Source organism: Adiantum capillus-veneris, chromosome 22, assembly GCF_014529385.1.
Source record: "Adiantum capillus-veneris isolate H3 chromosome 22, ASM1452938v2, whole genome shotgun sequence".
NCBI classification, from domain to species: Eukaryota; Viridiplantae; Streptophyta; class Polypodiopsida; order Polypodiales; family Pteridaceae; genus Adiantum; species Adiantum capillus-veneris.
This window is the reverse complement of record NC_140952.1, coordinates 25,214,884-25,234,158: the sequence shown is the minus strand read 5'-3', so window position 1 is coordinate 25,234,158 and position 19,275 is coordinate 25,214,884.

Sequence of the window (19,275 nt, the reverse complement as noted above, 5' to 3'; positions counted from 1 at the left end):
GGCTACAGTACGGCTGTTCCGAAATTTCCACCACAAAATGCGTTGACAAGTTGACGTGGCAGCCGTACGAAATTCTTGCTTTTACGTAGTTGCTAATGACGTGGCGTAGCGTACGGAATCCCTGATTTTACGCTAGCTGATTTTAGCAAGGCTTTTGGGCAGTTGCTTTATTTTTTAAAAGCTTTTAAAGTTGACAGCTTTTGGGGCTCTTCTTTTGGGCATCCTTTGTAACAATAAATAAGTGGGCAGGGCCCTCACTTCTCATAGCATCTGGACGCCGAGTCTAAGAGTGAGAACCCTCCCACTCTCTTGTACTTTGAACACAAATTAATACAAAAAGAAATACCGAAAGAGGCGCCAATCTTTGGGGCCAATATCTCTAGGCACGGAACTCCGCCGGGCCGTGTCGAATCAATTGTGAATTGGAGATTGTTTTCAAGTGAATCTCTGTTGTGTCTCACGGTAGAATCTTGACTTGGAGTGTCCAAGTTTGTTACAAAGCCCTACCACACAGCGGAAAGGAGAAACCCACCGTTGTGTCCAAAGCCTCAATGCCTCTAGCTGCAAGAAAGAGGACGTGGACTCGAAAGCAAGCCTCCTCCAGGTCAGGAGAAGGGTCACCCAGAAACCGAGTGAAGCTGTAGTCGAAGAAGTCCCAACGTCTGCAAATGTCGAAGCTAGTCAAACCTCTAGGGATTGCTACAAAGGGAGGAGTCAGCACCAAAAAAGGCGGCCTCAGGTGGGGCTGTCCTTCTCGAGCCGCACAGCTCGTAGCAAAAGCACTACCAAGAGAATGCCTCGCGGCAAAAGCGTGATCAGTCCCCTGAGTCAGAGGAGTGGAGGAGGGTCGAGAGATGAGGCTATGGGCCCCATCAAGGAGAGAGGAGGGGTGGGAGGCGAAGGTGGAGGTGGGGGAGGGGGAGGCGGAGGTGGAGCGGCAGCGGCAGCGGCAGCGTCCGAGGGAGGAGGAGGTGGAGATGGAGGAGCTGAAGTGGACGGGGTCTCTTCAGGCGGATCCTGCTAAAGGAGATCAAAACGGTTCCCAGTCGGAACCCAATGCCGTTGAGCTGCAGAAGGTCGGCCACCTGGGGGAGCAGTGGGGCGAGTCCGCCCCTATCGACGGTAGCGAGGCACTTGCTGCCAATCGTTAGCTGTTTGATCACTGGTCTCAGTCGAGGTATCATCTTGTGCGTCTTGTGTAGCTGGCTGCTGGACAGGCTTAGCCTTGGGAGGCTGCACATGCGCTGTAGGTCGAGGACACGCCTTTGCCAAATGGCCCAACTGTCTGCAAATAAAACACTAATTTGGGAGGCACGAATACTCCACGCTCTGACGGAACCAACCACCACTCATCCGAGGTAGTAGGATTAGCTTCGGGAGAGTATAGGTGTCCCTGATCAGAACGCGTACTGTGGGTATGCCGGTCGCCTTGGCAGTTACAGAGGTTGTCGTGCGAGGTGTCTCCACGACAGTCCCAATCGCTGAGCCTATCGTGGAAAGGAACGGAAGGTACTCCCTCCTCAGGCCGGGGAAGCAGACTGAGATGGGCATGTCTGCCTCCTCAACAAGAACGTCGGTAGCTAGGTTGAAACCATGGTGCCACTGCGAAAGTGTGCTCGAACTGCTTGGATGGCGAGGGGGCTCATCGCAATGACCTTGGACGCCATCTCGAGAATCCCAAACTCTATCTGATAGTAGCCACGTCTGAGAAGCTGAACATCGAGGATCTTGCCCACCTGTGCAAGAAGGCGGACCTAGAGGAGATCACGCACCTCCCCTTTGTTGGGTCTCGTGCCGAGAATCTTGCAGATAAAAGAGGTGGAATGAAGGCACGCCACCTTTGCCTCTAAGCTCGCTTGCTTTGTAGGCGAAAGAGCAAGTTGAATGGTGGGTTCTACGAGGTTGGGCGAGGGGGCTTCAGTGGAGTCCCTCTGTGGCGGAGCAAAATCCATCTGTGTCTGCTGCTGTGAAGACGGGCGAAGGCGAACGAGAGCATCGAAGAAGAGGCTAAACAAGGCGAAAGGCTGAGCCGCTGCCATTGGGAAACAACACCAAGGCTAGGCTCAGGTGAGTAAACCAGCGAGCAACATAAGAAAAGGGGGGGGGGGGGGAGAATGCAGGGAAGGCAGCGCAAGGCAGGGCGCCAGGCGGCGGGCTACCTCAGCACGGCAGCCTACAAGGGGCAACGCGAGCGGGCAGCGGGCGGGCTGGCTGGCTGGCTGGGGTAGAGGCAGAGGCAGAGGCGAGAGCGCGAGGCAAGGGACAGCGAAGACAAAAGAGCAGGGGACAGCGCGAGCTGCTATGCGAAAGGGGTTAGCGATGGTAAGAGAGGAGCGTGAGCAGCAGCGAGTTTTTTTACATTTGCCCCTACACATTCAGACTAGTGACTAATTATTGTGCCAAGTAGTTACAAACTTCCATTCAGCTTTTAAGTTTATGTTCATTCTCTATTAAGTCAAATCATATGTAAGATTTATCTTCCACTTGAAAATAAAATGCCATAACATGTGCACAGTCCGAGTTGTCTTATCTTATAAGAATTACCATTTATATACCAAAGATGTCCCAAAATCTAGGATGGGTGGCGGTGGTTGTGCATGCTGAGGGCTTTGATGTTGGCGTCTGTTTTTCCCACTGTACGAACCACCTTTTTGTGTGTCAAAGATTAAAGAAAATGTTTGCCGTCTCCAAAGATCTGCCACGTCTAGTTCGGCAGATGTTCCTTGCTGGTGCAGAAATGACGGATGTGGAAGGGTAAGATCTATGTGTTGTGTTCATTGAGAGCACGACCTCTTGCGTGTCGGGGTTTTATGAAGCTTGGGCGGCCACGTGTGGCGAATTGGATCCTCTTGTGCAAGCAGTAAGCCTGGATAATGTTGAACAATGTTGTTGGTCTCTTGGTCTAGCATCGTCTAGCTACAACGGACAGGCTTGAGCTTGAAGTGGCTCCCTACTGAACTTGGCTCCCTTGTTGCCTATATCCCCCATTTGTCACATGGTCACCATGTAATCAAAGTTTTGGCTTTCCGCTCGGTAGTCAGCTTCAACTTCAAAGTCCCCAACATGCACAATCTCGTGACGGCACGTGTTCATGTACGAAATGGCCTTTTATTTTCGAGTCCTATCACCAAGAAGTTGAATCTTGCATATGATTTTGTGATTAAACATCAAGTTAAAAAGCTGGTTTCCAAATGCGAGCTTGAAACTCCTTGGCATAGTAGTTAGTCACTAGCCTTTTTATCTCAGTTTAACTTTCAACAACATTGACTGGTACAAATCCTTTCAGCACCCTGTAGAAAGTAGTAACATACGTAATAGCATTCAGAGAACAAACAAGGCTCTTTACCATTTATAGCAACGATGCTTGCCTTGCAGGGGAGACGCCGCATACCTGTAGGTGTGGTCATAGGAAGATGATACCGAGTGTTGCTCCATAGAGAGACGAATATCCTCTGTGAGATGAATATCAGATGAAAATCAGGGGAGTCACTCCGCTCCTTTGTCAACAGATTACCTTGATTTTTTTTATAGAGTCACTGATGTCGCTTTGGGTTTCAGGGATACTGCTGGGTTGACAGTATTCTGTTGTATGACTTTACGAACTGGAATTTTCGAAAATAAAAATGATACTGATTGATTTGTACTTGACTTGTTTGATAGCAAGAACTGAAAGACAAAATGACTGCAGCATTTCGGTCTCATAAATCTCTATAGACATAATTGCAATATGGATTAGTTAATCGGGCATCTGTGAGGTCCCGATTGGATCTAGATGCGATTGCTAAATAAGTTGCCGATTAATCATGGTCTGAGATTTGGAATGAATTTGAATGTGATCTGTCATGTGATGTCCTGTGATGTCTGGATGTGATTGTCCATTGGTACATGTGCTAGATGTGTTGTGCCTACTACGTCGGTACTAACAGTCAGTGTCTACTAAGACAGTTTATGGCCTCTCTCTGTTTTTGTAGGCATAATCGTGGACGATTACAATTCTTTCAAGAGGGGGATATGTCACAAACTGGTGACGAGGCAACATGCCCCCGGACAAACACAATGCTGACGTGGCAACAGGCTCCATAAAACGCGTCGACAGGCTAACATGGCAGAATGTACAAATCTTCGAAAACTGCACCACGAATCGCGTTGCTGACGTGGGAGTCCGAACGAAAATCCGAAAATTGCGCTGGGTGATTTACGACAGCTTTTGGGATTGGATGCTTTAATTTTTGAAAGCTTTTGGGATAATTTCTTTTGAGATTATAAGCTTTTGAGTTTAAGTACTTTTAGGGCTCTACTTTTGGGCATCCCTTGTACCTTTAAAGAAGTGGGCAAGGCCTCACTTCTCAGAGCATCTGGACGCAAAGTCTAAGAGTGAGCCCATACCCGCTCTCTTGTACTTTGAACACAGATCAATACAAAAAGAAATACCGAAAGGGGGGCCAGTCTTTGGGGCCAATACCTCTTGGCACGGAACTACGCCGGGCCATGTCGACCTTATTGTGAACTGTGAACTGCTTTGAAGTGAATCTCTGCTGTGTCACGGTAGAATCTTGACTTGGAGTGTCCAAGTTTGTTACATAGTCACTAGAAGTTTCTTATGTTCCTTATTGATAAGTCACTGACATCATGACCTTGCAGCATTGGGCATCATCTACCTATGACCACACCTGAAGGTATGCAGTGTCTCCCTTGCAAGGCAAGCATCATTGTTATAAATGGTAAAGAGACTTGCTTGTTCTCTGAATGCTATTACCTGTGTTACTACTCGTTGCAGGGTGCTGAAACAATTTGTACCAGTCAATGTTGTTGAAAGTTAAAGTGAGATGAACAGACTAAACACTATGCCAAGGAGATTCAGGCTCGCATTTTGAAACCAGCTCTTTAAGTTGATGTTTAATCACGAAATCAGATGCAAGATTCAACTTCTTGGTGTTAGTATTTGAAAATAAAAGGCCATTTCGGACATAAACACGTTCTTGTTGGGGACTTTGAAGTTCAAGCTGACTACGGAGCGGAAAGCCAAAATTTTGATTACATTGTGACCATGAATGCACAAACCCTCATGGTTTTGACAAACGGGGGATATAGGCAACAAGGGGGCCAAGTTCAACAGGGAGCCACTCTAAGCTCAAGCTCATCCGTTGTAGCTAGACCATGCTTTGAGTGTGGATTAGATCACGGGGTTCGAGATTTCCCAACGAGCAGACAAGACAATGCGGGATCGAGAAGACCTAGTTGGCCTCGAGTGCCTAGATACCATGAAAATTGTGGAATAGATCATTTATCGAGAGATCGTTTGCACAACCTAGTCAATCTAGAGGTTGCTCCAGGCATCTCATTGGGATTCATTGATGTAGTGCACTCTCCCAATTGATCGAAGAAGGAGAACGAACCAGTCTTCCTTCGAATGGCATCAACCATCCAGGCCAATGAAGCCACGGAACAATCATTAATACCATGGAACAACCATTAATATGCACGAGGGAACTACACAAAAGAATCCAAAATCTCTTGAGCAACCGCTTTTCTCAAAGACAATGCTATGCAATGGTGGAGTTTTATAGCTACCAAGTCTCACGCTGCAAGGACTTGGCAAGCTTTCAAGAATATTTTTTCCCGAAGTTATATGATATCCTTGTTTGAAGTGCAGCTTCTCGCAGAATGGGGTAACTAGAAAATGCTAGCCATGGAAATTATGGAAGACTACAACTAGAAGTTTTTAGACATCTACCTTCAATGTCTTTCTTCATACTGATAACCTTAGAGGACCAGTGTGAGCACTATACCATAGGATTGCCATCACCCTTAGAGGAATACTATTTGTTCAAGCGAGTCTCGACAATCCAAGATCTCATGGACCATGCTACGGTTCGCTACAAACTTATGAAGGGAAGACTGGAATTAAGAACTGGTGATCAACCGGCAAATACCCAGATTCTCAACAACAACACACAAATTCTCAAGATTCTTGTGACAATTTGACTCAATCTACACGACCTCGTTTGACTACCCACGAACGAGAAACTTTCCAATAAGAAGGCAGGTGCTTTGAATGTTTCTAGATGGGGTAAACTTCCTATGTCTGTCCCCACAAAGGTGATAAAACTCTAGAAAACCAGGACTTGTTCCATATATTTATGGAATCTCTGTACTCGATGCTCCCAAGGAATTATGCAGAGCTGACCCTTATCTTCTTCGATCCCGGAGCCACCGAAAACTTCATCCACCCAGAGTTCCTTGAGGAGATGGACTTTGAGTACGACCGGTTTGCTGTAGGCACTGTGGCCGAGCTAGCTACATGGGATTCCAATATAGTTGTCCCACTTATTGGTGCTCTTTGTGTTTCCATTCAAGGGTACCACGGCAAGGAAAATTTCCACATCATGAAGTTAGGACATTGCGACACTCTTTTGGGTATGCCTTGGCACAACAAGAACGATGCTACTATTGAGATCTAGAACATAACCATCACTTTGATCCAAGATGGCAAGCTAGTCGTTCTTTGAGTTCTCGACTGATAGAAACCAACCCCAAATGATTTTAGTTTTGCTTTGTATTTGTATATTTTTGGAACACTGTTTGAGAATACTTGTCTTGGTGCTGATTGAGTTTGTTTGATTTTGGTTTTGATGTTAGTTTCAATGCTATTTGAGAACCTTTAGACGATGACGCAAATTGTGGTTTGAGGAGCGTCTTGTTATGTAAGACCTCTAAACGATGCAAGCTACGGTTTGGGGAACGTTTGGTTATAATTGGAAACCTTAAAGCATGCAGACAACGGTCTGGGGAGCGTTCGGTTATACGTGGAACCTTGTAAAATGACGCAGTTTTTGGTCCGGGAAGCGTTTTCTTGTATCTGTATGTCTTTATGTTCTGTGTCTTCACACGTGAATTTGTATCATTTGTAAATCATTCTGTGAAGCATATAAACTAGTACATCAATAGGTCCAAATTGGATGAGATTGCATGGATATGTGATCTTAGTGCATCGAGACACCCCTTGACAAGACCAACGTGGCTAGGGTATGATGGCTAACATTGCCACGTTTGAATATCAAGAGCTCCTGATGTGGATGAGATGATTGGATGAAAATCTGATTGTGGAAGTGTATGGTGTACTAATGCTAGAGAATGTGTTGTTTGGTATTGATGGGCATTAGCATGTATGCATAAAGATGGTGTTTGTAAAGAGTCGGTTGAGTTTTGTAGGTCTAATCATGGACTATTACTCGTGTTTCCAAGTTCCTGATGTGGCAACCTCTAGGGGGTTAGTGAACCTAAAAGCCCCCAAGTTATGGACATCCGGTTAAGAACTCCTTAAATTTGTTGACGTGGACAGCTTGTATAGACCAGCGCAAATTGTGGAAGCTACTACTGACATGGCATCGCTACACAGATAGCTGAAAAACGCTTAAGAGATTTTGGGAGATACAGTTTTCATATTGGAAGCTTTTAGGCCAAGGGCCTTTCAATAAGTGCCTTGGTCCTCACTCTGGTATTCCAGGTCTTTGGAAGCAGAGCACGAGTCCCCTAAAACAAATACTGAAAGGGGTGCTAGGGTTTTGAGGCCAGTGCTCTGGGAGTGGAACTCCGCCACTCCGTGTCTACCGCGTGGATCCTCTCTCTCTCTCTCTCTCTCTCTCTCTCTCTCTCTCTCTCTCTCTCTCTCTCTCTCTCTCTCTCTCTCTCTCTCTCTCTCTCTCTCTCTCTCTCTCTCTCTCCCCCCGGTTGTTCTAAAGTGATAAAAGTGTCCCAGTCTGGTCTTTTCACTTAGCACATGATGCCTTTCTCGTTACAGCACAACAGTCATGGACGATAAACATCTAGTTTGTGTTTAGTCAATCCATCAAAAGATTTGTTCAAAAGAATCTAGCTGCTCCAACTACTCTTCTACCTCCTATAGTCCGAGCTTTGTGATGGAGGGTCCTTCTCAGCAGGTGAAGACATTGGTATGAGGATTCAATTGTCATGCGCAAACAACTATATTGACAAAGATCCCTCACTCACCCCCCTTAGATTATGGTAGTTCTAACAATGAAGTGGGAAATGAGGAGGTTAGTGAGAATGAGTGCAAAGGATATCGAGCGAAGAGCACCAATGAGGAAGATCAAGATGAAGTGGAAGAGGAGCATGCTTTAGAAGATACCGCAGAAATTGTATCAAAGGTTGCGTCAAAAAGGGATGCTAGCTGATGCTCAACCTTTTATTGTCACCTTAGGGTTCTTGTCTCTTCTTTTTTTTTTCCGAGAAAAAGATCCTTCTATTAGTTAATGAAACTGCCCATGGGGCTACAAACACCTCTGCCAGAGAGGGCAACAACACTCATGATGGGGAGACTCTTCCAATGAAAGAAAACAGCATATGTACAATGAGGCTAAATAAAGAAATGGGAGGAGGGAAAAGCCACACAGGTGGACGGTAGTGCCATCTGAGCACACCCTGGACTATGGTGAAGAAAGGCCCAGGACGCCAAAGTCGAAGGAAAGCTTCTCGGCGCTCCCGCATGCGGTCGGAGCTGCCCTGCAGTCTCTCGAACTGTCCTTTGAGAGTATGGATCAGCTCTAGCCAAAGATCCCGAACAGTCTCTGCTGGTGGTACAGAGCGAGCCTCGAAGATGCGGAAGCAACGGACCCGCCAGATGAACCAGAGTGTCAGGCCGCTGATGAGCTCCCAACACTCCTCTCTCTCACTGCACCACTCCTGTGGAGTAAGCTCTGTAGTAGCAGGCTGGAGTGTAGGTCGACCCCCTTGCATCACTATCATCCTGCTGGTGGAGGATAGCTCAAACTGAAGTGCCGGGCCTGTGAGAGTAGACCAAGCAGTTGCCCCCCAAGTGTACTGCCTAGCTGTGGAAAGAGCTAGCATCAGTCAAAGAACACGAAGCCACACCTGTTGTGCCAAAGAATAGTCCCAAAGACAGTGACGATGACTCTCCACAAGATGGTCATAAGCTGCACATGCGGCCGAGAGACCACTATGTACAAGCCAATTCCCAACTGCTGTAGCTCGGTGTGCAACCAGCCACTAGAACAAAGTGACTTGCGTCGGCTGTCTGGAGTCCCACGACCTCTCCCAAAAGGCTGCCAAGAACTCTGTTGTGGGACCCTCCACCCGCCAATGAGGTGCTGCAGCAGGACGAGCCTCTCTCTGTGCTGCCAGTATGTGACGTCCCAGTCGAACGGTGTACTGAAATAAATGGACACCTGGACGGTCTGCTGAGGAGAAAGGGTCCCTCCAGAGCCACTCTCCAGAATCCCACTGTACTCGTGCCAGTGGACAGCTCTCCCAAACAGTCTCTAGTGGCTAGTCGCAAGAGCTACTGAATCGGGATCTATGACACAAGTCCTCCCACAAATGCCCACCACTTGGATCCTCTGAAAACAACACTTTGACACCTGTGGAGCCTCAACTGCCACTCTGTGTAAACGTCTCTCACCCAGTAGCTCGAAAAACACGGAGGGTATAGTCTCTGAGCAAGCCCGAACTGAGATGAGAACCTCCAGTCGCATGAAGACTCCCATCCATCTGGGCGCTGCTGACTCGAGAGGTGTGAGCCACTCAGCTAAGATGTCCTGACACATGCTCTGCACCCCACTGCACTCAGCTGAGATGTCCTGACACATGCTGGTACTACCTCTGAGATATCCTGACACATGCTCTGCACCCCTCTCATGCCCTGTAGCTGTAAGCCCTGGAGCTCCTCTGGCAAGCCTGAAAACTGTCACCAGTCACCTAAAGAGTGTGCTGGACCCTCTGCCATGAGACCCTAGGAAACATGAGGTCTACTACCAACCAAGTAGCCTCTCTCAGTGCTAACCATGGGGTTCCAAACAAGGGGTTGTCTCAGGCGCTCCTCCATGCAAGTAGGCTGACGCTGCTCCAGGCCTCGCCGCAGTTGCTCCCAAGATCGGAGCAGACTCACAGCGAAGCGGTCCTCAAGTCTCCTGCTCAAGCCAACTCTACGCATCTCTGTGAAGATCCATCTAGTCGAAGGTCGCCAGGGGCCTCCAGCCTGAGGCACCTTAGCACTGAGCTGCTGAAGCAAGAACTTCTTCCAGGGCTCCTCACCTCGAAGAAGTCCTCTGACGATGAACTTCCCAAGAACGGCTCTGTTGTGCTGTGCTGGGTCTATAATCCCCAACCCTCCCTGAGAGCAAGGAAGAGTGATGACCTGCCATGCCACTTTGGCCCGAGCTATCTGAGTGTCACCCCCTGACCAAAGGAAGTTCCTGATCAGCCTCTCTACCTGGCTGATACAAGAGTTCAAGAAGATTCAACAAGAAGTGATGTACCACATAGTAGCCAACAACACCTGGTTGTCCCACTACAACTCTGTCTGCCAGAGAAAGACGTGCGGAGCTCCAATGTAACAACTTCCTCCTGATAGACATGAGGAGAGAAGCAATTTGCTGCTAGGGAGACAAGTCCAAACCAACCTGACAACCCAAGTATCGAACTGCAGTCCCTGGGGGAATCCACCTGAAACCCTCACCTAGCATCCAATCGGGCGTAGGAGCACTACCAACCGAGAAAGCTACTATCTTTCTCCAGTTGATCAGTGCGCCAGATGCACAACAGAAAGTCTCAAGAGCCTGCTCACACCTGTGTAGGTTGGCCTCCTGGCCATCCAAGTACAAGGCTGAGTCGTCTGCAAACTCAGCGTCCAATAGCTCATCTCTCCGAATAGGGAGTGCTAAGCCACGTAAACCAACCTGCTGTGAAACTAGAAACCTGCTCATCGCCTCAGCATAGAACAGAAAGAGGAAGGGGGCAAGAGGGCAGCCCTATCTGACCGAACGTGTGAGCATGAAACGATCACCTCTACCTCCTGACAACAGTACCTAACTGTGGTCTGTTCAAAGCTGACACCCCTTTGATCCAAGCATCTGAGAATCCCATTCTGCATAGAGTGCCCTCCAAAAAATCCCAGTCAACTCTGTTGTAGGCCTTCTCAAAATCGAGAAGAAGAATCACCAAATCCTCATCAAGGAGCAGCGCGAGGGCAGAAGCCTCCCAAAAAGTAAAGATGTTGTTAAGGATACTACGCTCCTTGACAAAACCTGTCTGAGTCCCATGTATGATGCTCTCTAGAAGTGGCTGAATCCTCAAACTCAGAGCCTTGGCAAGAATTTTGTAGGTTGAGTTGAGGATGGTGATGGGGCGCCACTGTCGAATCTCATCCAAGGAGCCCCCCTCCTTGGAAATGAGGTATATCAGGCCCTCACCCATGTTGTCAGGCATCTCTCTTGTGTGCAGGATGTACTGAAAAACACTACAGAGATCTAAACCAAGCAAGTCCCAGTACTCCAAGAAAAAACTGGGAGTCAAGCCATCCTCACCTGGACAGCTACCACGGGGGAGTGTGCTAAGAGCCGTGTGTAGATCCTCTAGCTGAAGAGGCAGCTCAAGCCTCTGATGCATCTCCTCAGTCACAAGACAAGACATGTGTGCCCACACCTGCTCTCTGCATGCATCCTGACGCTCTGACTAGGGGTCTACACACAATAACTCACGGTAGAAATCAGCGGCAACTGCACGCATGTCCTCTGGCTCTGAAGCAACTGACCCATCGAGCCTCCTTAACTCACTGACCTTGGCATGTGTATGCCGAGGTCCCACTGCCTCAAAGAAAGCGCCTGTCACTCAGTCACCCACCTGGGTCCACTGAGATGCATGTCGATGGAAAGCAAACTCAAGGCGCCTCTCCTCTGTGCTGATGAGCTCCTGGCGAGCCTGCTGTAACTGCTCCTCCAACCAAGGACTGTCTAGATGCTGCTCCTGCATCCTCTGCAAGGAAGCAACGCCTCGTCGGAGACGCTACTCCTCTCGCGCTGCGGCCAGGCGAGTCGAAGACTCTTGAAGAAAGAGTCGACTAAGTTGAGCTAGTCCTGAGGCCACTCTGTCAGCAGGAGAATCCTGCATGTCTAAGCTCTCTGTTCAAAGAGCCTCCACTCACTCTCTAAGTGTTGAGTCCAGCAAGACCCTCTCTGGGATGCGAAGCATCGTGCTCCCCCTCCTCTGTCTATCGGTCACTGTAAGGATCACTGGAGCATGGTCCGAAAAGGAAGTCCCTTCCAGAATGCCAACTGTCCCACCCAAGTCACAGAAGTGGTCACTAGTGTAGAAGCAATCTATCCAAGATAGATTCACGCCTCCCCCTCTGCGGTCCGAACGAGAGAAGGCCAGGCTGTCTCTATCCGAGATAGATTCACGCCTCCCCCTTTGCGGTCCGAACGAGAGAAGGCCAGGCTGTCACGAGGTCACGAGTGCTGCCACACATCTGTACCCCGCAGAGTCATATAAAACCTCTCCCAAGCTGCCAGCTCAACACCATGCACAGTAGTATGGCTACAACCAATCCTATCCAAGCGTTCCTCCAACATGTTGAAGTCACCCCCTATGCACCATTGCTCTGCCTGCGGCAGAGACTCAATAATCTGAGACCAAAACTTTGCACGTGCACTCGCCACATTGGGCGCATAGATGTTCCGGAAGCCCACGAGAAAACCCTATACCTGCATAGTGATCCACTGAGCCCTGCCTAGCACTATAATCTCTCTGCCTACAATGGCCTACTGCAAGGAATCCGCAATAGTCATACATACCCCGCCCTGGATACCTCCAGGTCCAAATGCAGCTGACCTAAAAGTCTCATACCCTCCACGCAAAAGCTGACCACAACGTCTAATGCGGCTCTCACACAGATGATGCTCTTGTAGCATAAGTACGTCAATCTCTCTCACGTGACACATCCAACCCTATGTGTCCGTGGACAAGTTACTGCACGACAAGGGTTCCGTCAGTCCAGTCAGTCTAGATTTAGAAGTGTTCTGGCACTTTTGTGAGTCTGTTCGCAGACCGTGCATGCCCAAGCACTTAGTGTAGATGCATATCCTCTGGTTGCACACAGCATGATCATAAGAATTCCCATCAGAATCCATCAAAATCCTTCAGGGGAATTTTTCAGTGCATTTAACCTATTTTCCCTATTTTTGACATTTCATTTTTAAGTGACTTTAGTTGGAAAGTATGTAGGGCAAATTGAGTAAGTTTGTATATAAGCAAACCTAGGCTAGCACTGATTGGCAGAAGAGGCAGCAGGAGCACCATCGCTCAACAAGATCCCCTTGGTGGCGTTTCTCCTCCAAGCAAGACGCCCTAGCCCTAGCGTTTTCATCAACCATAGCTTCATCGCCAAGAGATCTCAGCCCTAGCGTTCTTCATCCAGATTGCATCGCCATAGCCTCAGCCCTAGCGTTTCCAGAACCCCAAATCGTCCCCTTTCCATGGCGTTTTTCAGTAGATAAAGCACCAACAGTTTTCAGCCTTTGACCACCTAAAGACCAGCAGATTTCAGCCGCAAAGATCAGCCCACAGTAGCGTTTTTGGTTCCAGAGATTTTCAGCCATTAGCGTTTTTGGGACAGCATCAGATTTCAGCTAGCAGAGTTTTTGGACAGCAATACAAGAGCATCAGTTTTCAGCCATTAGATCGGTCTCGCCATCCCCGTCGTCGTCATCAATCTAGCCTAGACTTGCATCAGTCACATGCATCCACTTTGTACCAGTTTGTGCAATCAATAGTAGACCACTCTCGCCAACGAGAGTGGGGCCTTCGGAGGAGGGTTTTACATCTCTGGTGTCGTATTCTCTTCTCTCTCTATATCTCAGTCTCATACACTTTCACGTACAGTGTCCATTCACTTTGTTTGTGTTCTGTCACGTGACACATCCAACCCTATGTGTCCGTGGTGGACAAGCTACAGCATGATCAGGGTTCAGTCCAGTCAAGTCAGCCTAGAATAGGAAGTGATCTAGCACTTTTGTGAGTCTGTTCGCAGACCGTGCATGTCCAGACACTTAGATTAGATGCATATCCTTTGGTTGCACACAGCATGACCATCAGATTCCAGTCAAATCCGATTAGTAGCATTTTCAGAGTGCATAGGCCTATTTTCCCTGTTTTTGACATTTTCACTTATTATTTTAAGTGGTTTTTGTTAAAAAGTAGGTAGGGCAATTTTGCTAAGTTAATATATAGGCAAACCAGAGTTAGCACTTTCTGGCAGAAGAGCAGTAGGAGCACCTTGCTCAACAGACAACTTCTCAGCAAGACCAACACCCGTGACAACTCTTGCGTTTTCTCTCAAACGAAGGCCTAGAGTTTTTGCACCAGATCAGCCAGTGTTTTTGCACTTGCAGATTCCCGGCGACAGTGGACAGCAGATCAGCCCTAGCGTTAGCAGATTTCCCCGCAAGGTCAGTTTTCATTCCTAGCGTTTTTGGTTTGCAGATCAACCTCAGCGTTTTTGCAGATCATCGCGACAGAATCAGCCATACCACCAGCATTTTCAGTTTTCAGCCCTTAGACACCGCAGATCAAGTCCCGAACCTCGCAGCTCTCACCTTCCCACAGCAGTTCCTCGCCGCACGGTCAGTTTCCGCAAGGTTTACAGTATCAGCCCGGAAAACGCAGATTTCAGCATCTGCGTTTTCAGCGCGTCGTCGTCGCATCGTCGCCATCGTCATAGAGTCAGAATTAAGCAGATAGAAGATTTGCAGATTTCAGCCCTTACAGTTTCCAGATTTCAGCCCGTCTCGTCGTCGTCCTCATCATGGTCGACATCGTCGGCAAAGTCCAAGCATTGTAGAGATTTGTGCAATCATAAGTAGACCGCTCTCTCCATAGAGGGTGGGGCCTTCGGAGGAGGGTTTTACAACGTCTCTCGTGTCGTATTCTCTTCTCTCTCTATCTCTCAGTCTCATACACTTTCACGCACAGTGTCCGTTCACTTTGTTTGTGATCATTGCACTCTCTCATTAAGAACGGAAGGCTCTACCTTCCATAAGAACAAAAAGGAACCTTGAGCACAGTTCGGAGCACTCATCTTGAGCAAAGTTCAAACATTCATTCCGCTGCACCTAACATTGGTATCAGAGCTTTGGCAGTGTTCTGTATCACTCAAGGAAAGAACCACAAGAATCACAAGAATTTTTTTTTGCTTGTTGCGGTCGCACGAACCCAAGTTCGCTTGGGCGTGTTGATTCCTAATCGTGTTTTTGAAGAGTGACAGGAACCCTAGGAAAGAAGGGCTTGTCCAGCCTCCCCTTGTGTCTCTTTTCACTCATTGAGAGCGGACCGTGCACTTAGCGGCCGGCCAATCAACGTGAGGTGGGAAAAAGCAACCTTGGTGTGAGCGCAAGGCCGCCAAGGGGTGTGCCCGCGGAAGAGAGTAAAACTCGGGTGAAGAGAAGATCCTTCTCAAACACAGATTGCAAGCGAAAGAAAACCCTCAAGAACCTCAAGAACCCAAGAACCAAGACCCACAAGAACCCAAGTTCCTCGTGAACTTTAGAACCCAAGATCACAGTGTATGGTCATCACTCGAAGCGGAATGAATACTTCGCTTGGAGGTGATGAGCATGAGAGAGGCGACGAAGAATTTTCCCCACCAGGAGGTTTTTCCGACCCTCCCCCCTCCCCATGTATGCCAGGAGTTGTACCAAATCCTATGTAGGCGATGGTCAAGTCGATGTTGGACATGATGGCACAACAACAAGAAGCGAATCGAGAAGCGACTCGCGTTGTGCTGGCACAACAAGAAGCGAATCGTGTTGCGCTGGCACAACAAGAAGTGACTCGCATTGTCTTGGAACGCGAGCGCGAAGAACGAAACGAAAGAAATGCAATACAACAAGAAGCGACTCATATTGCCTTGGAACGCGAGCGCGACGAACGAAAAGAAAGAAAAGCACAAAGAAAGAAGGAAGCCGAAGCAAGACGAGCGGCCTTGGAGGCCGATTGTGAGGTTCAAAGAGACCTCCGCACTCAAGAATTGGTTCGACAAGTTCTTGCATCGAAGTCTGAACCAGCCAAAGAAGTTGGTAGTTTCTCAAGTGGCACAAGCCGGGATGCGGACTCCAACAACCCAGTCACAGAGAAGTTGACTTTCAGTAAGTATGATGGTAAGATGGATGCTACAGTTATTCATTCTTGGTTGCATCAATTTAATGCTTATTTTGCGACAACTAAGAAGACAGGGGAATAGCAAGTTTTTGACAACAGCTATGTACCTTGCCAGTGATGCCATCAATTGGTACCACGCATGGCAAGAGGCACAGTTAGCCGCGCACCTAGAGGAAGCCGACGAATTCACGCCCCTTTCCTTCAATTGGGCTGATTTCCAAGACAAGCTCAAGGCGCGGTTTATGCCACCTCAGTACCTCGCACGATTGAAGGACGATTGGCGTGCTCTCAAGCAAAATGGTATACCGGTTATGTCTTTCTCTAATCGTGTTTTGCAGCTCGGCACTCAATTACGCAAATCGGATGCGGAGCACAAGGAGGCATTCCTTTATGGATTGGACAAGTATATCAAGTATGATGTCGAGGTACTTGATCCAATCAATCTCCACAAGGCGGTAGCGATTGCTCTCGCACTAGAGATGAAGCACAACAAGGGAAAGCCTAAGGAGAACAAGACTTCCACAAGTACCTCGCAGACTTCTCAGAACCCTCAGAACGGTAAGAACGGTAAGAATGATGAGTTAGTTGATGCTTTTTCTAGTGAAGCTAACCTCATTGCAGACTCGATCCCTCACAAAGAACCAATCTTGGCTTTCGAGTCGAGGTCCAATGAACCCCCTCAGGAAGTTTCGATCCTTCAGAAGGAACAGATCTTGGCTCTCGAGCCTCGGTCCAAAGAACCCTCACAGGAAGTATTATGTGTTCGCATGATTCATACGCACACATTGTTCGAATGTTTCATTCGTGATCGTTTCCTTTATTTTAGCGTCTTTATGTGATCCCTTTTCCTAGGCATGACATATTGTACGTTGAGCACGTTTCACTCATGAATGAGCATGGATATATGCGGATTTCTCATGAAAAGCTGAAAAGTATGCATTCAAGGAAGTCACATTTCATGTCTCTTCCTTGGCATGACACATTTGTAGAAAGAGCACATGAAAGTATGAGCACGAAGCATGGACATTTCCGTTGTGAATTGCCACAATTGATTGCTTTAGATCATAAGAGAAAGATTGCATCTCATGGTTTGCGTGTGTGTGGTGAACGGTTTGGCACTCCGTCTCTTTGTTCATCTACATTGCATGCACAGTCTTTGAGGAAGACAAGATTTTTTCCACTCACTTTACATGGAATGGGTATGTTCATGTTTTTGTGTTGGAAGTGGTTTCAGGAATTTTCAACCGTGGAGATTCTTGAAGACGGAAGAAGCATGACTCTAGACGAAGTTGAAGCATTGAAGGAGCCACAAAAGACTTTGCGTCGCTTTCGGCGCGGCCCAAAGAAGCAAGCGTTGCAGACCTTTATGAAGTTCAAGTACCGCACGACCCACACATCAGAGTGGGCCGACGAAGAGTCCCTTCCACGATTCCGGATGCTATTGGCGATCTCCCTCGATGCCATACAGTTCGGTACCAGTACCTCACTTTGAAAAGGAGGGGATGTCACGTGACACATCCAACCATATGTGTCCATGGACAAGCTACAGCACGACAAGGGTTCCGTCAGTCCAGTCAATCTAGATTTAGAAGTGTTCTTGCACTTTTGTGAGTCTGTTCGCAAACCGTGCATGCCCAGGCACTTAGTGTAGATGCATATCCTCTGGTTGCACACAGTATGATCATAAGCATTCCCATCAGAATCCATCACGGGAATTTTCCAGTGCATTTAACCTATTTTTCCTATTTTTGACATTTTTCACTTATTATTTTTAAGTGAATTTTGTTGGAAAGTAGGTAGGTCAAATTGAGTAAGTTTGTATATAAGAAAACCTAGGCTAGCACTAATTGGCAGAAGAGGTAGCAGGAGCACCATCGCTCAACAAGCAACTTCTCAACAAGATCCCCTTGGTGGCGTTTCTCCTCCAAGCAAGACACCCTAGCCCTAGCGTTTTCATCAGCCAAGAGATCTCAGCCCAAGCGTTTTTCATCCAGATTTCATCGCCATAGCCTCTCAGCCCTAGCGTTTCCAGAACCCCAAATTGCCCCCTTTGCATGGCGTTTTTCAGTAGATAAAGCACTAACAGTTTTCAGCCTTTGACCACCTAAAAACCAGCAGATTTCAGCAGCAAAGATCAGCCCACAGTAGCGTTTTTAGTTCCAGAGATTTTCAGCCATTAGCGTTTTTGGGACAGTAGTAGATCGGCATCAGATTTCAGCCAGTAGCGTTTTTGGACAGCAGTACAAGAGCATCAGTTTTCAGCCTTTAGATCGGTCTCGCCATTCCCGTCGTCGTCTTCGATCTAGCCTAGACTTGCATCAGTCACATGCATCCACTTTGTACCAGTTTGTGCAATCAATAGTAGACCACTCTCTCCAACGAGAGTGGGGCCTTCGGAGTAGGGTTTTACAATGTCTGTGGTGTCGTATTCTCTTCTCTCTCTATATCTCAGTCTCATACACTTTCACGCATAGTGTCCATTCACTTTGTTTGTGTTCATTGCACTCTCTCATTAAGAACGGAAGGCTCTCCCTTCCATAAGAACAAAAGGAACCTTGAGCACAGTTCGCAGCACTCATCTTCAGCAAAGTTCAAACATTCATTCCGTTGCACCTTACAATCTCTCCTCTAAAGAGGCATCGTTGAATCTTCTGACATAGTCAGCCCCTCTGACGCTGAAACTGGGGCCCACCTAGTCCCTGTACGTTCCATGAGACAATCCTCGTGGGGAGCGAGAGAGAACTGATGCTGCCGCCACAGCTAACCGTTCTATCTTCGAGGCTGGCTTGGATGGGGAGTAATCCGCATCTGAGCGTCCTCGAGATAGGCGTGATTGCAAGGAGTGTCTAGCCCAAGCCCAAGTAGACCAAGCCGTGCGTAAAGCAACCTCCTCAGTCCAAGAGTCCTCATGTATGTGTACATAGCAGGGCGGGCTCTGCGTGTCAGCAAAGAAGTGAACCACAATGTGTCTACATCCTACTGCATCTGTGGGTGTGACGACAAACTTGGCCAGTGGCCAAAGAGTCTGAAGCATGTCTGTAACTCTTAGGTCTCCCATGTGATGAGAGAACTCTAAGGCTGTGTCTGCAACCACTCCAACACTGAGTCTGTAATCCACTCACCCTGGTCCCTGCCGCAAAGTGGAAAAGAGAAGCCAACCACTGAGTCCAAGGCCTCTATCCCCCTAGCTGCAAGGAACAATACATGAACTCTGAAGCATGCTTCCTCAAGGTCTGGTGAGGGGTCGCCGAGAAACCGTGTAAAGGGTAGGCAAAGAAATCCCACCGACGACGAATGTCGAAGCTC